The sequence below is a fragment of the Carettochelys insculpta genome, chromosome 4, assembly GCF_033958435.1.
Source record: "Carettochelys insculpta isolate YL-2023 chromosome 4, ASM3395843v1, whole genome shotgun sequence".
In the NCBI taxonomy this organism is placed as follows: domain Eukaryota; kingdom Metazoa; phylum Chordata; order Testudines; family Carettochelyidae; genus Carettochelys; species Carettochelys insculpta.
Genome location: NC_134140.1, coordinates 96208620 through 96226693, shown reverse-complemented (window position 1 = coordinate 96226693; position 18074 = coordinate 96208620). Strand labels below are relative to the sequence as shown.

The window sequence follows — 18074 nt, the reverse complement described above, 5'->3', positions numbered from 1 at the left end:
CTATTTTAACTACCTTACCATGTCTCCTAGACCTGCACTGAGCAATGTTAGAGACTGCATCGGGTCAAAATACTCGCAGCCAGTCTATGCTAGCACAGCACCTGTGAAACAATGACACGGTTGATGGAAAATGCTAGTGCAGACATAAGCTATAGTTTGAAGGACTCATTTGGAAGAGACACTTTCAGATCTGTCATACTATATCCATGGGGGGCAGGTGCTGTGGTGGGGTCGCACTTGGCAGAGGAAGCAGGGAGGGTGAGCATGGCAGGGGCGGTGGGCATAGTGAGGGGGCCTGAGGAGCAGGGGGCACCGGCCATAGTTATTACACACTGCATGAGGTGCGTCATGCCTGGGGGCAGGGTATCAGGGATAGTTGAGAAAACTCTCTAACGTAGACATAGCTGTAGAGTATGCTGCTGACCTCTGATCAATGCACTGAGCCTGGCAACCCAAGTGAAGTGGATGTAATTCACCCCATCCAGCACAGAAAGAACCATGAGTTTCCCCCCTTCCCCATAGGTACATACATTGTCCTATAGGTCTCTTCCTTTGGGAAACAGAAAAGAAGGAACACACTTGCACAGCAAGTCCAAGCTGATTTCTGTGGGAATGGAGGGGACAACACATGTGAGTTGGTGTGTGGAGTCTGGGTGGTGATTACGCGTTCCTCTGTCTGGAAGGTTCCAATGATTACGTACATATGTGTGTGTGTGACAGAGAGCGTGAATTTGAATGATTAATGATATGTCCATAAGCCAGGTTGTGTTTTAAGTGAATGAGGGAAAAGAGAGTAGGAAGAGTGATTAATGGGAAAAACTGGAGATGGGACAGAAGAGACTGACAGAAACGAGAGGAAATGTGCAAGAAAAAGCAGTGGGTTGGTGAGGAGAGAAGGAGAAATGCAATAATAAATGCTACAGCGATATAAATTGGAGAGGAAAACAGAGAGGCTTGAAAATACACCAAGACATACTGCTAACTAGGAAAGAGGCATGACAGGAAAGTGAAGGAAGGGCGACTACAAAGGAGATGTGATTTTAAAAAATGGCTTAATCAGAGCTTGAGGCCAGGATGTGAAAATTAATCTCTTTTAAAATGTGAGCATGAAATGGGATAAAGGAGAACAGGGAGGAGGGGACTTGCATACTGCAGTCTCCCTAGGGCAGCAAAGTGCCTCAGGAACACACTAATCTGGAAGAAATACTAGTTAGCAAACACGGATGTTTTCAAAACGACTGTGAATAGTCTTACTGTTCATTCCTCTCATCAGTAGAAAAGAAACACCTTGTGCAGGCTGGAAATTACTGCAAATGCCAATTGACATTTCTGTTGGCAGCACTTTGGACTTTATATAGAATCTTATTTTATATTGAGACTCACCTTTCTGGGACTTGTGACAGTAATGTAGAGACCTGGGAGATGCTGGTATGATAATGAGCAAGTTATAAAGGCCTAGATCAGGGATGGGCAAAAGCAGCTCTGAGGGTCGGATCCAGCCTACCAAGCATTTGTCTCCAGCCAGCACAGCTGATTAGCCGTGTTCATACTTGCAGCCAGCAGCATGTGGTCAGATGCCCCTCCCTGCAACTTGTTCCATCTGTGGCTGAGCTGCTCCTAGGATTCTCTTGCTAACTGTGCAGAGGGAAAAGGGGGGGCAGGAGAGGGTAGTGCTGAAGTCAGGGTGTTCCCCTGTCCCTGTACCCCATCACTGCAGAGCCGGGACTGAGGAGAAGGAGACACACAGCAGAACTGCTCCAGTCTGACGTATGGCTGGTAAGTGATTCACTCAGGAGTGCAGAACAGGGCGGGGGAGAAGACAACAGGACAGATTTCCCTGGCAGAGACAGAGGGTGGCTTCTTTCAGACAGTTACACAGCAGCAACCGGTGCACACACTCTGTGTCACCATCACACATACCTGTCACACAACCAGCACACACACCGTCACACAACCGGCACACACACACACAGTCACTGTCACATAAACACTTCAACCCACATTCAACCTACATCACAAACTCTGTCACATACAAAGTTTTTCTCTTTCACAGTCTCTCTCTGGAGCCTCAGCCCCATCTTTTCTGCCCAAATTGCCACCCCTTCTGGGATCGGAGGGAGAGGTGGTGGTGTCAGCACCACTCCGTGACCAGTACCAAAGTTTGTGCAGTGGCCCCTTCTGCAAAAACCATTCTCCACCCTTGGCCTATATAAAGGATCATTATGGCTGCCATGCTCCTAAAAAAGGCTTTATTATACTGGGCCAAAGCTGAACCTGGAAGGTGCCCTCCCCACCACAATCAGAGCTCTATGCTCTCTCCCTCTAGCTGCTTTTAGAGACACAGGGAGCCTGGAAACTCCATGGCAGGAAGCTAAGAGCATGCAAGCAGCAGACCCACCATGCTGTTAGCTCCACATCCTTGCAGCCATTCCCTGGACAGAGAAAAACGACCAAGGCTGCTCAAGACCCCTCATGGGATGAGTCCAAGGGGTCCCAGAACCAACTGTGGGGGGTCATAAATTGGCCCCTTCCTGGTCTGAGGCAGAGATCAGGGCCCAAAGTGCCCTTTGGGGCTAGGAAGCTATCCTCCTTGACCATATGACCAAGCGCCAGAAAGCCCTGGGGTATGCCTGCCTTTCCACAGCCCTGGCAGAGCACAGACACCCCACCCACATCCTGATCAGTTGTAGGCCAAAGTGAGGGAGCTCCACCATGGCTACATGCAGGCCCAGGACGTGTGGTGGTCGGGGGAAGGGACAGCCACCTGCTCCTATTACGAAGACCTGCACCAACTCCTGGTGAGTGAGGGTGGTTCCCCCAGCTGAGAGGACATGTACATGGCAGAAAGGCCCCCCACCCCCCTCCATGCATCTGGTGCTGGAAGAACAGGGAACCCTGCCAGAGCCCCAGCCAGAGGCACCCTTGGACCCTGAGTCCAGGGACCCTGAGTGTAGCCACTTTTGGACCCCAAGTCCACCTCACCATCACCCTGGACTTGAGGCCATCCTGGGAGGCAACATCCAGGGCATCTGTGGACCTCATCAGGAGACCAACTGGTGAGTACCCGATGGGTTGCACACCCCAGGGTGGGGGATGGAGGAAGACGGGGCATGTTGCAAGCCTCACCAGGCTAGCTTAGGTGGGAACCCATGCTGTGGGTTAGTCAGGTGCACCCATGTGCATGGCAACTCATCCCACTTGGACCCAGCAGGAAGCCCCTGGGCATTGGCTCCAGTCAGCTGCCAGCACCACTGGGGGCCATATGAACCCCCGAGGTCTGGGGGTGGGGATGAGCACAGCCGATGACCCAACCCAGATACACCACAAAGTATTGGGTCCCTCAGGTCGTTGGTATGCCTGCAGGTGGCAGGCAGCATCCTCCCATATGGACAGCACCATGAGCTGCAAGTGGTGGGGTGGAACTGGAAGGCCCAGGCTGTACCCAGCTTGTCCACCACCCAAGTGGGGACCCCTCTATGGCTAGACCCCCCAGGCCAAAAGCTCATCAGGCAAAGGAGTGGAGGGTGCACAGTGGACAGACTGGTCCCTGAGACAGCACAGGGCCTACTGTGCAGTGGGCACAAACATGCACTCCCAGGACAACCCTATCCCATGACCCTGGAGTGGGGGTTGCTGCTCATGGCAGGTGGGGAACAGGGCCTTGGGAACTGTGCTGCAGGAAGGACTCGCCATCTCCCCATCTCTCCTTACAGCTGCACCATCTGTGGGCTGGGACAGCCCCACCATTCTGCCAGGGCCAGCCAGCCCTATCCTGGTCTTGAAGCCAGCCAGACCAGGAAGAGCGCTCCAGAGGCGCAGCATCCCACCACAGCCAGGGTGGGCCCACAGCTGGAGGGACCATTGCAGGTGAGCCCTGTGGGTGTTCACATCATTGCAATGATGCCCTGTGGGTGTTCACAGCTGCCCTTCAGTGGCAAAATGATATTTTGAAACAGTGGCTTCAGGAGGCCTGGGAGTGGAGATAAGAGCAGGAGCAGGACTCAGACTAGTGGTTGTCCAGGACTGACCACCTCCTCAGCATCTGGGAGGATGGGGCAGCCCAGGACTCTGCTCCTGCAGCCCTTGCCACCCTCTTCCCCACATGACCATTGCTCCCCCTCCCATCCCTGCCCCTCCCGACCCCATGCCTCAGGTGGTATTCCAGGCCCTGCAGTGAGAAATGACCATGGCCAGCACCCTGCCCCTAGCCCCCCTGACCCCTAGGATCCCCGACTTATCCACCCCCTTGCCACCTATACCTCCTGCTATCCAGCCCCCCCCTTGCCCGCTGCCTGCTCCTCAGGCCTCTCCTGCTCCCCTTGCTGAGCCCAGACCTGATTCAGCCCCGCCCTGCCCATACCTCCCCATGTTCCCAGCCTCATCCCATCCCCCGACAGAGACCCCACGCTGCTTGAGGTTCCACTTCCCTAGCACTCGCAGACCTCAAACCCCTCCCTGGCCCCACCCCGTCCCAAGACCCCCACATCTAAGTTGATATGCTCTCCACCCCCTGTCTCAAGCCCCTCCACTCTCTCTCTGCACGTGTGTGTGTGTGTAATATATGTTGTTTGAAAAAATGTTTATTTCAGTTTCGTTAGTCTACATTTTAGTAAATGTTCTCTTCTCACCATCCCCGTGTCCCTCTTTATAAGGGAGGGGTCAGGTTGAGGGAGAAAAATAGGAAGTGGTGGTAAGGATGGGGTAGGGCTACAGACCTGAGACACCCACAGTAGTTTCCTGAGGGAGGGTCATTGGGACCATGGATGAAGTTTTTCTCATAGGGTCTCCCAGATGCACACCCCCATCCCTGTGTGCCTGGTTCGCTGTAGCTGTGCCCAGCTGCTCACAGGCACCTCTGCCATCTGGCCCGCCACCCTGGAATGAAGCCCTACCCCCATCCCTTCCAGAGGATTGTGCAGGGCACAGCAGGTGGCCACAGTGTGGGGGACATTCTGTTCCCCCACGTCCAGCTGAGTCAGGAGGCTGTAGAACCTTGCCTTCAGACCTCTGAAGCCACACTTAACACTGTAGCATGCTTGGTTGAGGTGGATGTTGAACTGTTTCCGGATGTGGTCCAGGTGCCCAGTGTACAGCTTCATAAGTCAGGGAATGAGTGGGTGAGCCCCATCCCCCACCATGCACAAAGGCATGTCCACATCCCTGACGGCCATCTCCTGGTGGGGAGGCATAGGTGCCTGCCTCCATCCTCTGGCACAGGCTGGAGTTGTGAAAACCTAGTATCATGGGTCAAAATCAACCACCTGACATAAATGTCTAGGAACGCTCTGCAGTGGTCCACCAGGGTCTGCAACACAAAGAAGTAATAGCACTTCTTATTGATGTACCATGCTGCACTGTGGGCTAGAGCCCAAATGAGGATGTGCGTCCCATAGATCGCCCTGAAACAATTGAAGTTAAGTACGTCAAAGCCAGCCACAATTGCGTCCAAGTTGCAGATATTCATAAACCTCCAGAGCAGGAGCATGTTAATGGCCCACACTACCTGTGAAGTGAGGAGAGCAGACACACACATGAAAGACTGGGGAGAGAGTTCCCCTGGGCTGCAGTGGGATCCCCTGCCCCCTCCCATCCTCTCCCCACCAAGCTCTCTGAGCGCATGTCCTGGGAGGCCGCTCTCCAGCAGCAGAACTGTGGGAGGGTAGGGCAGCACAGTCCCCTGCGGATGGGGCTTGTCCCCCCAATCCCTCCCCTCTCACACCCAGTCCCTGCCTCCCAAGGCTCTTCCTTGGGTGGGACCCTGCCACACCTCTCCCCACTCTTTCCCCCCGTGCAAGGCTTGTGACCCAGGAGTGCCTTACCTTCATGAATACAGCCCCAATGGTGGATCTCCTAACACTGAGCTGGTTGCTCGTGGAGCAGTAGCTGTTGGGGTTGGTCAGCTTCCACAGGGCAATGGCAACCCACTTCTTGAGGAGGAGAGCAGGCTGCATGGGGGTGTCCTGTCACTGGAGTGCAGGGGAGAGCCAGGTGCAGAGCTACATGAAGGTCTACTTCCTCATGCAGAAATTCTGAAGCCATTGCTTGTTATCCCATTGCACCATGACCAGCCAGTCCCACCAGTCAGAGCTGGCCGGGTACCTCCAGAACCACCAGCACCCCCAAGGAGGAAGGGTAAGTGGGACACTGGGCATTGGGGCACTGTGGGCATGATCTACGGTCCAGCTGGCAGGTTCCCCCCCCCACCCCAGATGTGGTGGAAGATGGCTATCGCAATCACTGGCAGCTCCTGCAACAGCTGTTCGTTGGTTCAGGCCAAGCTTGGGGGCTGCTCTGTCATGCTTGAGGTCAGGAAAGAACTGGGTCACTCACAGATTGTTAGGGAGCCCTGCATCAGCTTCGCTTTCGCTCAAGGAGGTAGACGGCCTCAGCATGGGGAGTGCCTTCTAAGGGCAAGCTTTGCTGGTGATCCCAAAAGGGCTTGTAGTTGATACCACCCCATCTTCTGGGGTTTTGGGGCCATTTTTGTCAATGAAGTGGCTGGAGCATGCGGCCGCTTTCTGTCAACAGAGCAGATTGTTTTTTCAAGCTGCTTTTATGTATCTACAGGATCCGTGGACAGAAGTTTTGTCAGGAAATCTCTTCCAACAGACATGTCTGTCGACGGATCGCTGTAGTGTAAACATAGCCAATGAGAATCTTTCAGCGCTCAAGGGGAGGTGCATTTAATGGTCTTTCTCTGTTACAAAATGCAGCTTTCCTTTACTCCATCGGAGCTGTCCAGACCCATATGTTTGCAAAATAATCAGGACTAATCTGAGTCATGTTGCTATTAGTTCACACCCAGTCTGAAGTTTGTTCTATAGTTAGTGACAGAACTCAAAATGCTTTATTACACTCATTTATTTATTCAAATATATTAACAAGGGAAGTAGTGTATTCTTCCTCATCTCCCACTCTTTGGCTATATCTACGCTAGAACAATCTGTTGACAGAAGTTACTTGTCAGAAGATATTTTCTGACAAAACTTCTGTTGACAGACTGCAGCCAGACCAAAAAGTGGATCAAAAAAACCAATCTGCTGTGATGACAGAGAGGGTCCGGACTGCCTGGCTGCTCTCTCGAAAAAATGGCCAACTGGAAACACAGCAGACAGGACTTCCTGGTGTCCCGAAAGCCCTGGATGTCAACAGAGGGGTCCCCAGAACATCCGGACTGACTTTCTGTTGACAGATTCTGTCGAGAGAGGTGTATGGCCTCATAGGAAAATGGCAGAATGCCATTGACAGAAGTGCTGCATTATATTGTTTTACTGTTGACAGAATGCATTGGGAATGTGGATGGTCCATGGGTTTTATCAACGAAACTCTCTAGTGTAGACGTTGCCTTTGCTTGTTAATTTATTTGCAGTGAAAAGAGAAATACTAAAATCACTGTTTTGGGTAGCTTCCTGAAAAATGCTGAATTGCAACCAAGACCCAACTATGTTGCACAATACTTCCTCATAGATACAAAAAAAAATCTTTACTGTTATCCTATTGAGCATCAAAGTAATTATTATAACGGTGCATATTGGTGCCTTGGAATGCAGACTTTTTTTAGTATCAGGTGTTTTCTTCCAACACCATAGTAAGATAGATGGCAGGAAAATGCAGACATGCCTCAATTCTATATTCAGCAGCATAATTCTTTAACCCAGATAGAAGAAGATATGTCATACCCTGACAAATGAAAATGAATATGCTGGGCACAGAGAGAATAAATTAACACTTCTCACTTTTTCTGCCTCTGTGTTATAGAAATGTGTGTGCAGCTAAGGATATTGCATAGTACTGCTTTGTTGCAATTGCTACCGTATGTTTTGTGTCAGTGTTTCCAGTCCCGCATTATGCTCTAATTTTACATGTCCTAAGACCCACATTTTCTTTTAACATTTCACCCCCCCAAAAAAAATCTAGACTTCCCCTGAAAACAAATTACAATATTTCAAAATCTATAATTCATCTTTGAATACATAGTACCATGGCGATATATAATCTCATGTTCTTATTAAGCTGTTCAGGTGTCAGTACTGTTTTCATCACCCAGGCTTCATTCATCACAAATAATGGCTGATGTATAAAAAGAAGTTATGAATCTCATTATACATACAGCATTTTTCAGACTCACAATAAAGGCACATTTTATAATCTTGGCATTAAAATTGTTTTGCTTTGTGTAAGAAACAACCATCTCTCATCACTTCATGAAGGCTTTGGAAGTTAAGTTGGATCAGATCACTGAGCAGCCCTAAATTAAGTTGTTTACCCCAACTATTTTTGGGCCTCTGGACAAGCGAAATTCTGTTGAGAAAGCTTACAAGAGCAGATTTTTGTCATTTTCTGTTTCACAGGCAAGAAGAAACCAAAGGATGATGCTTCCTGCAGTAAAACTGCATATTATGTTCTGGTAATGGCAATTACTGGAATCTGAAGAGGTAAAGACATGTAAGTTTTTGTTGTTTGTGTGTTTCTGTTTTCCATGACTTAGACGGTATTCAGTTTGGATTTAGTCTGAATGTTGATGGAAGTTAGAGGTCAGTTCTTGATCAAAATCTCTTCAGTTAGAGTTAAGTCCTAAAAAATTTCCAGAAATCATGTACTGTAATCGTTATTTTATGTATCTGCTTCTTTGTGGTAGCACACACAGGCTGGCTACATCTACACTACACCAATCTTTCGAAAGAAGTTCTTCTGGAAGATCTCTTCTGAAAGAAATTCTTTTGAAAGTGTGTGTTCGCACACAAAAAAGCAGATCAAAGAGTGATCTCCTCTTTCGAAAGAGGGCATCCACACAGGCCTCTGCTTTTTCGAAAGAATGGACTGGGGATCGAAAAATCAGGACCATGATTACTGCTTTTTCGAAAAAAAGGGCCCATGGAGTGTCTACATGTTTTCCTTTGAAAGAAGCTTTCAAAAGAAGGCCTTCTTCCTGAAATGAGAATGGAAGAGCGCTTTTGAAAGGAGCACCATGTTCTTTCAATTTAATTTCAAAATAATGCTTTTTGTGTTTAGAGCCACTGCTGGATATTTCAAAAGAGCCCCTGCTTTTGAAAAATGTTTTGAAAGAATTTGCCAGTGTAGATGTGGCTGCTATGGCTATACTGCAGCCCTATTTCTAAATAAGATATTTCGAAACAGTTATTTCAAAATATCTTGTTTCTCAATAACATAAATCTATATTAAACATATTTTAAAATAGCACCCAACTCTTTTGAAATAGCATTTCTGGACACATAGGCTGGGTCTATACTAGCAATTTCTGATGAAAGTCTTGTAAAAATTTGCCACTTTCTCATTCTCTTATATTGACTGAAAATTAATGCCTTTCATATGAGTGGTTAAAAAATTTGAGTAATTTTCTTGTAATTCTAAAAAATAACCTCATTCAAATCACTATTATCCTTTAACTTGTTATGTATGTTATCTCTCCCAATCAGCATAGAATTTAGACCAAACCCAGTTTCCTTTCTCCTGCCTTCTTGACGTAATTTTAAAGAAAGAGTACATATACCCTTAGACCTCTCAAACCTTGATTCAGAGCTAAATCCAAACTTTATGATTCATTTGGAATGTCAAATTCAAGAATGCCATTGTTCTCAGGAACTTCAGTGTTAAAACCAGGTATTAGGTGAGTAATTTCCTTACATGGGGTTCCTATGGCTTTGATTTTTGTTTTCCCCTTAATAATTACCAAATACTTTCTATTGGAGGGGTAGCCATGTTAGTCTGTACCTTCGAGAGCAACAAGAAGTCCTGTGGCACCTTATAGACTAACAGATATTTTGGAGCATTATCTTTTGTGGGCAAAGACCTACTTCATCAGATACATCTGATGAAGCAGGTCTTTGCTCATGAAAGTTATCTGTTTGTCTATAAGGTGCCACAGGACTTCTTGTGGTTCTCAAATACTTTCTAAATTTCATTAAAATGATCTAGGGTATTCTTAAAAAAATCCCTTTGGTATACTATGCTACATTATCCTTAAGCAATTATAAGAGTTATTCATTCTTTTTTCAGTGATCTATCAATTACTTTTAATATTAAAAGTGTGGAAAGAGTGACATAGGTAAATGCTGTTTTTTTTTTTTTTTGGTCTGAAATTCTAAGTAAAGAAGAGCCCATCTCCATAGATTTATTATTCTGAAATGCGAGAAGAAACCATTTTTTTTTTTTAAAAAAACATCAGAAGGGTAATTTTAGACTGTCTGGATCTTAAAGCAAAAAGCAGTCTTAAGAAAAGCATCTTAGATGAACAGGCACCTGAAACTGCAAATTGAGAACTCACGTTAAAAAGCCCCTTTCCTTTTCAGAACTTTATGCAGAAATTACTGTGAACTTTGACGCAGTTTTCCTTTCTCAAGTTCTTTTTGAAGTTCCCCCTTAACTGGCTGCATCCTGACTGAGTTTCTACACATTTATATCCCAGAGAACTCACGTCATGGCTAAAAGCAAATGACATCGCTTCAGAAGGCTACTGCTTCTTCTAAGGAAAAATCATTTTAAAAATGTGCTTTTGATCTTCTGAAAAATTGAAGAATTAATAGTATTCTTTAAACCAGAAAACCCTTTTAGTTTCTGGCTTTGACTACTGCATTTGAAAATAGCATTTCATCTACAGCTCTCTCCAATGTTTGAATGAGACAGAAAGCTCAGTTACACTTTGGGTTCACAAGTTCATTTTTTTGTTACATGGGTATAATCAAAATGTTACTTATACAATGAAACATGATGAAATTATACATTTATTTTTCCTCTAAAATTTTTATACCAAAGTTAGTACTTGTGAATGGCCCTGGAGTAGAGCTGTGTAAACTCTTTCACCTGAATCTCAAAAGCAGTGGCATATGACCTTGTGTAATCAGAATTTGGATTGGTCAAAAGTTATTGTGAGTTTGCAGAATCACTAGGTTTTTCTTGTTTGTTTGCTTTTGTTTTTAATTCTTTCTTTGCTTATTTATGTCTTCAAACTTGTCAGGCTGATCTTCATGGTGAATTTAGGGCTCATGCTTGGTTGAAATAGGTCACACGTAACAATGATAGAGATCCCACATTATTTCTCCTTGGCCGTGTCTACACTAGCCCCAAACTTCGAAATGGCCACACAAATGGCCATTTCGAAGTTTACTAATGAAGTGCTGAAATGCATATTCAGCACTTCATTAGCATGTGGGCGGCCACGGCACTTCAAAATTGATGTGCCTCGCCGCCGCACGTCTCGTCCCGACGGGGCTCCTTTTCGAAAGGACCCCGCCTACTTCGAAGTCCCCTTATTCCCATGAGCTGATAGTAATAAGGGGACTTCGAAGTAGGCGGGATCCTTTCGAAAAGGAGCCCCACTGGGATGAGCCGCGCGGCAGCGAGGCACGTCAATTTCGAAGTGCTGCAGCCACCCGCTTGCTAATGAACAGCTGAATATGCATTTCAACGCTTCATTAGTAAACTTCGAAATGGCCATTTGCATGGCCATTTCGAAGTCTGGGGCTAGTGTAGACGTAGCCCTTGTGACCTGCTGATTGGATGAATCTATTCCACGTGACCTGAGGCCCTCAGTGGGATGGATGCCAGCTACCTGAAAGACTACCTCCCTCTCCACATTTTTCACCACAACTATATTCTACTAGGATAATGAAATTGTTGATTAATAGTGGGAGACTTCCAACTGCCAATGTAGGATTTTTAAAGTCACTAAGCCAAGACTATGTCATTGATTTCATTGTCAAATGAAATGAAAATGACAGTTATCCCTACAACTTTCAGAGCTAAGTGCATGATTCAGCTTCAAGACAAATCTTTCACTTTAAATGCCTTTAAATGCCTTTAAATACCAACTCTAGCACACTTTTTTATGCAAAATAATAAATGCTAAGTCTTCCTCTTCCCAGCAGGGAAGGAAGAGGGAAATACCTTTGTAATTCTGCCTCTTGGGATGCACTCAAATATCCCAACTCTATAGAAGTTGTTTTAAGTTGGTATCTCATTTGAGAAATTCTGTTTCAGTTGAGCAGTATGATTCAGCTGAACAAATATGAAGAAACAAAACAAACATTTTCTCCTAAGAATAGCCCCTTGAATCTATAGCAGCTAGTGACCCCACTACATTTATTACCTACAGTACTGTCTTTGGGAACTGTCTTTTTAATATAGAGATACAGATATTTGCCCTGAGTTGAGTTTCTCACAAATTTACAGGGGATGTTTTCAGTTATGTTGAGATGAGTTCTCTTGTGGTCAGATTGAGGTCTATATTGCATTGTTCCTGGACAGAAGCTTGTCTGTTCACTCTGTCTGTATTTCTACCAGTAAATGGGAACTAACTTTAAAAATAGTAAAGCAAATACTTTCCCTTGCACATTTGTTTCCTAGATTTTTAAGTGAGTCTTCAAAAGCTGGCTCCTCTTGTGTCACAAGCATGCTATGCTGCTGAGTCAGATGAGAAGATAATTACAGAGGCTTTTTTGGAATGCATCATCTTTTTCCAGCAACACTGTGACATAACAGGTTTGTCAGGCTCTGTCCTACACAACTTTTTTGATGTATGTTTAATAATAAGATGAATGGAAAGTTGTGTTTTATATTTAAAATTACTTTCGCAAATGGTTATACAAACCCTGAACTGGGGAGTAAGGAGTTAAGGAGCTCCTCTGGGCTCAGCCAGCTCTGCTCTGCCACAGCAGACTGAAAAAAAATGTTATATGGGAGAGAAACCCTTGGAACTCCTGAGAGACAGGAATGAGGGAAGGTAGGGTCTCTTGCTAGTCACAGCTACTTGAACACCCCTCCTTAGAGAAAAAAGGATGACCTTCTGATAAACCCTGAGTATGAGGGACTTGCTGCTGTCACATGCTGATCCAAGTTGTTTGAGTTGCTTCCCTGTGCTTGGTTTATGGACTACCTTGGAGAAATTTGGAACTGGCTGGAGGGCCATGGCATAAGAGGAGGGACAAAGAGTTACCATGCTATGCCCAGGCATGTAGAAGTACCACCCACTGAGTGGAATCCTTCCATGTTTCCTGTACAGACTGTGAAATTTAGACAAGAGAGAAAAGGTAGGGAGTAATCCCGTAGTCCTTCAGGGACTCCTGCGTACTCTTTTGTCACCATCACAGTAACCTGGGCCAGAGCCCAGAGAAATGTAATAGCTTCAGGTTCCCCAAGCAATGCCCCCTCTGAAGCTCAAAAGGACTAAACCCTGACCACTAGGCAAGATTCCCCAAGAGCAAAGATATTCACTGGATTGCATACATTTTCCTTTTTCGGTTACCACAGGTAAAATCCTGGATCCACTGAATTCAATGGCAAAATACCCATTACCGTGAGCGGTGCCAGAATTTCACTCCGTGAGTTTACTTTTACATATTGCACATGTTTTCTTAATGAGACCCACACAACTCGCTGACACGTCATTTAAATATTTTGGTTTTCCCTCTTTAGTATTAGCATATATATTGTCAAATGTTGCCATCAACATATTATAGTAATAGTAGTAATATATGAACAATTTTTAATTATAATAATATTTAAATAGTAAAGCATTTTTGATAAGAAAATGCTTTATTCTCTATAATGTATCAATTTTAACTATAAATCTTTGGGCAAATGAAAAATAAATGAATTCCTTTTTCTACTTCCAAGGAAGATTACCTGATGAAAAATCTCTGAATGGTTATACCAGATTAGCATATGTCTTACCTAAAATCACAATGCCTCCTGAAGTTTCTGAACTCTTGAAAACTCCCTAGACAGCTATGCAATGGGCAAAGGGATAGCTCAGTGGTTAGAGCATTTCCTTTGTAAAGCTGAGATTGTGAGTTCAGTCTTTAAAAGAACCTTTCTAGGGCAGGTTAAATTATATATTAAAAAAAAAGGTCTGTCGAAGATAGTGATAGGTCCTGCTGTGAGTACAGAGATCTACAAACAATGATTTCTCAAGGTCCCTTCCAGTTCTATGATATACATTCATTTGTTGTTTCCAAACGCCACTGAACTTGTAAATACAATATAATTAAAAAACCCAAATACATTAAAAATAAAGTCTAAATTAATCATCATTCTTTAGGTGACACGGTGGTTAACTGCAGTCTGGGGCTGAAGAATCAATCTGTTGTGCCATGAAAAGAAGTCCATCTTGCCCAGTATCCTGTGTTTTAAATAATGGCTGGTGCCAGATACTCCAGGTGGAATGAACAGAACAGATCCATCTCCTTTCATCCAGTCCAGCTATGGTTATCAGAAATTTAGGGACAGCGGAGCATGTGTTTGCATTCCTGATTATCTTAGCTAACAGCCGTTGATATGCCCATTCTCCATAAACTTATCTACTTCTGTTTGAAGCCATTTATACTTATGGCCTTCAGAACATCCATTGGCAATGAATTTCAACGAGTGACAGTGATATGTGAAGAGGTACATACTTATGTTTGTTTTAAACCTGTTGCCTATTAATTTAATTGAAAGAGCCTTGGTTCTTGTTTTATTTGAAAGGGTAAATAACACTTCATTTCTCATAACTCATTTCTTCATAGTTTTACAGACCTCTATCATATCCCTGCTTAGTCTATCTCTTTGTTTATCTGAAAAGATCCAGTCTTTTAAATCACTCCTTGTACAAAAGCTAATCATAATACCCCTGATCATTTTTATTGTCCTGCTCTATTTCTTATTTGAGATCTGGTGACCCTAAATGAACACACTGTTCAAGCTGTTGGTATACCATGGATTTATATAGTGGCATTCTGATATTTCCCATTTTGTTAACTATCCCTTTCCTAATTGTTTCTAATATTGTTAGCTTTTTTGACTTCTGCTGTACATATCAGCTGCAAACTTAGCTGCTGAACTGTTTAACCCTTTTTTACAGCGTGTCTTTTGACCTATACTATGTATGTCCAATGGATTTGAGAAGCTTCAGCTCATTAGTCACAGCCAGATATTTTGGGCTCCTCTATCATTGCCACATCTTGTATTGTGACAGTATACACAGCTATGGAACCTGCAGAATCTCTTTGCTTATAATGCAATGAGCTTTTCTGCCATCATTTGCTGCTCAACCACTATTCTTTCTTTGAAAACTTTATATCTTGTGAATAGTTTTTATATTAATTTCCTGTCCAGGTGGCCAACATTTGAAGTTCTAGTGACAGCATGGTTATATACTACATGGCAAAAGAATGGAATCCCAAATAAGGTAGTACAGCACTTTCTCTTCATTTTCTTTCAGCAGTCTTTGCTATTTTGCAATCATTGGAGTTACAGCCTCAGTGGACCCCTGGGCAAGGTATGTATAGGCAGCCACTTCTGAAATGGGTGGGGCTGAAGGCAGAAGGGGTGGGGCCACAGGCAACCAGCCCTCATCCCCAGCTGGAGCACACTGTGCTGGCCCCCACACAGCTTTCAGAGCTGCCCAGAGCATGGCATGGCATGCCATGGCATGCCCCCCTGCCCCAGCCCTTAGTGATGCCCAAAGTGCATGGTGCATCACTCTGGCAGCAATTTATAAGACCTAGGGCTTTGAATGCTGCTGCTGCTACTGTGGCAGTGGAGGCAGCCAGAACTGCAGGTCCCTTTACATCACTGAGTCCTAGGACAACTGCTCCCCTTCTCCCCTTCCCACATGTCAGCAGGCCTGTTTGCAATAAAGAGGGGCCTGGATCTAACCAGCCCTGCACCTTGATGAAGTTAGCTCTGGATCCAGCCTCTGGGGCTTTATCTTAGACCACCCCAAATTGCACTTCTCAATAACCCCAACTTTAGAGGAGTTTGAATCCAGATCTGAGCTCCATGATTTTGGTCTAGTTCTGCTTAGTGTTGGAATGTTTATTGTCTGTTGTCTATGTCGACAAAGCCTTTTTCTTCAAGAACGAGAAAGAGCACTTTCATTTTAGAACACTAAGACACTAAATATGCCTCCTGTGCCTTTCTGCATAAAAGATGATTTATGAAACCTATTATGCGCTCCTAATATTCAGTTGAAAAGACTGTTTCATGATAAAGTACATTACAGTCACATATGTGAGACTGCCAGCGGGGAGCAGGGTATGCACATGGAAAAAGTCTCCCTTGCATGCTGCACTCTTTTTCTTTACAATTTGTCAGACCATAGGGCCTGCTGCAGACTGTGCAAAATGGAATGTGGCAGGGAATGGGTTATGTCCTGGCTATACAGTCCAGAGAAGTTGCTGTGTGTGTGCTATGTATAGCAAAGGCTGCATAGGACAGCCTCAGGACCACAAAGATAAACTACCTGAATAGCTAGAGCAACTGTGTCTGCATAGCAGGGGTCTGTGTGCATTGTGACCAAGGAAGCACACCAAAGGAGCCTGAGTAGCAGCTATGCATGCTTCTGCTGAAGTAAGACTGATTTCTTGCAGCAAAAATCACGGTGGCAGGCTTCTTGTAACTGATGGTGCTTTGCTATACTGTCCCAATCTTTAAAATGGGACACTAACTGCAACCTGATCGTACACTTGTTAGCCGACACAAGAGGGGTGGCTGATCAGGGTAGTGCTTAGTGCCAGAAGGAGTCCCTTTTACATCGGAGTCTTTAACTGCTAGGACAGACTGTCCCTTCGCAGCGGGCAGCCAAGGTGGCTGACGGCTGCCCCAGGAATTTGCCCCTTGGCAGGCGGCCAAACTCAACACCCGGTTTCCAGCACACTAGCATCACCTAAGGGGTTAATTAGCCAGAAGCCGGCTAGGGTTCTTTGGTTGTGTATGGCTTGATGCAATCACTGGAGGAGTCAGGCTTAGCATAGTGGTTACTATGATTTATGACAGTGAAAAGTGTAGCATGTAAGAGATGTGAACTTAAGGTAATTTAGATTGTTAAACTTAACTTTAGTTACAACTTAACTTTAGTTACAACAATAAAGACACTTAAACTATTAAGTGCGTGCAAGATAATACATAGCAGGTATAATTCTCACCCCTGCTTCGTCTGACTCTGGCATTACCAGTGTCTGTCACTCAATCCCTTGGGAAGAAGAGTATGAGGAGGGCATCCCCTTACCTCAGGAGACAAAGGCCCATCCTGACCAGCAGATTAGGCAACTGGAGCTCAGCTTGTGTCTGCTGCCTGGCCCTACTTTATACCCCTCTGGTTATGTACACCCTTCCATATCTGAAAACACCAATTGTGCTGGTATGTCTCAGTGATGCCAGTTTTAAAAGGCAGTTATTAGTTAATTTACACCGTTAGGTGAAGATAGCCGAATGTTAGCCAAATCATTAAAACAAAACGTTCTTTTCTCATGGGCGTAGGATTCCTCTCCTGGAACGTTATGTGGGCGTATCACTTAGCAGTACTGTTCAAGGGTAGCCCAAGGCCCCCGGTTCCAGAAACAGCCTGCTCGTCCCCTTTATCTATTTTCTTGTGCTTCTCATGGTTGTGACGGCTCAGCACATCGGTGCCTTGAAGTAGTTACAGTGTGTTGCGGGGGAGGGGTTTGTCTGGCTACAACACTACAGGCTACAATGCTTGGCAATGGCTTCTGGGGTTTTGTTTTGCACATGTGCAAAATGGCACTTTCTGAAATCAAAGTTGACCCTGGAACTCCTTGGAAGAAGTGAGGATTAAGGAACGTCAACAGGAGAAACACTTCTGTTGATCTTCTTCTGTATCGACAGACATTAAAGTCAACTGCTGATAAGGTGATTTTAGCTATGCAGTTGGCATGTTTAGAATTGCATATTGGCGGTCAGCTTCTATGTCTAGCACAGACATAGCTTTAGACTGTAAAACTAAGGAAAAAGATAAGAGTGCTAATTAGTAGACATCACTTGGCCCCACACATCAGTGCAAACCAGATGTCTAATAACTAATGGAAAAGATAAAGGAGACCAAGATGTCTGAACAATAATGCACAGTTTAATAATTCAGTTTTGTTGTGGAAATAAATGAGATGTCAATTAAGCAGCACTTAACGTTGTTTTTCTCCTATGGACTGAAATGGAAAAGAAAATAAATAAATTTTAAACCAAGCATGGCATTACTGTTGTACAATTTACTATTGGGAATATCTTTTTAATTATTTTAAATTTTGTTTGTCCATCTCCTCAATTTGCATTCAAGCTGTGCA

At 44.8% G+C, this 18074-nt stretch overlaps 2 long non-coding RNA genes across 2 annotated transcripts; both read left to right on the top strand.

Moving 5' to 3' along the window:
* Positions 1–3278: 3278 nt before the first annotated feature.
* LOC142012115 (uncharacterized) lies at positions 3279–8434 on the top strand. Its single transcript, XR_012645266.1, has 3 exons — positions 3279–3867; positions 6025–6132; positions 8352–8434. It is a non-coding gene; the product is annotated as an uncharacterized LOC142012115 (long non-coding RNA).
* Positions 8435–12364: 3930 nt separating this feature from the next.
* Positions 12365–14671, top strand: LOC142012116 (uncharacterized). The gene is made up of 3 exons (XR_012645267.1): positions 12365–12498; positions 13267–13337; positions 14057–14671. It is a non-coding gene; the product is annotated as an uncharacterized LOC142012116 (long non-coding RNA).
* Positions 14672–18074: the final 3403 nt, after the last annotated feature.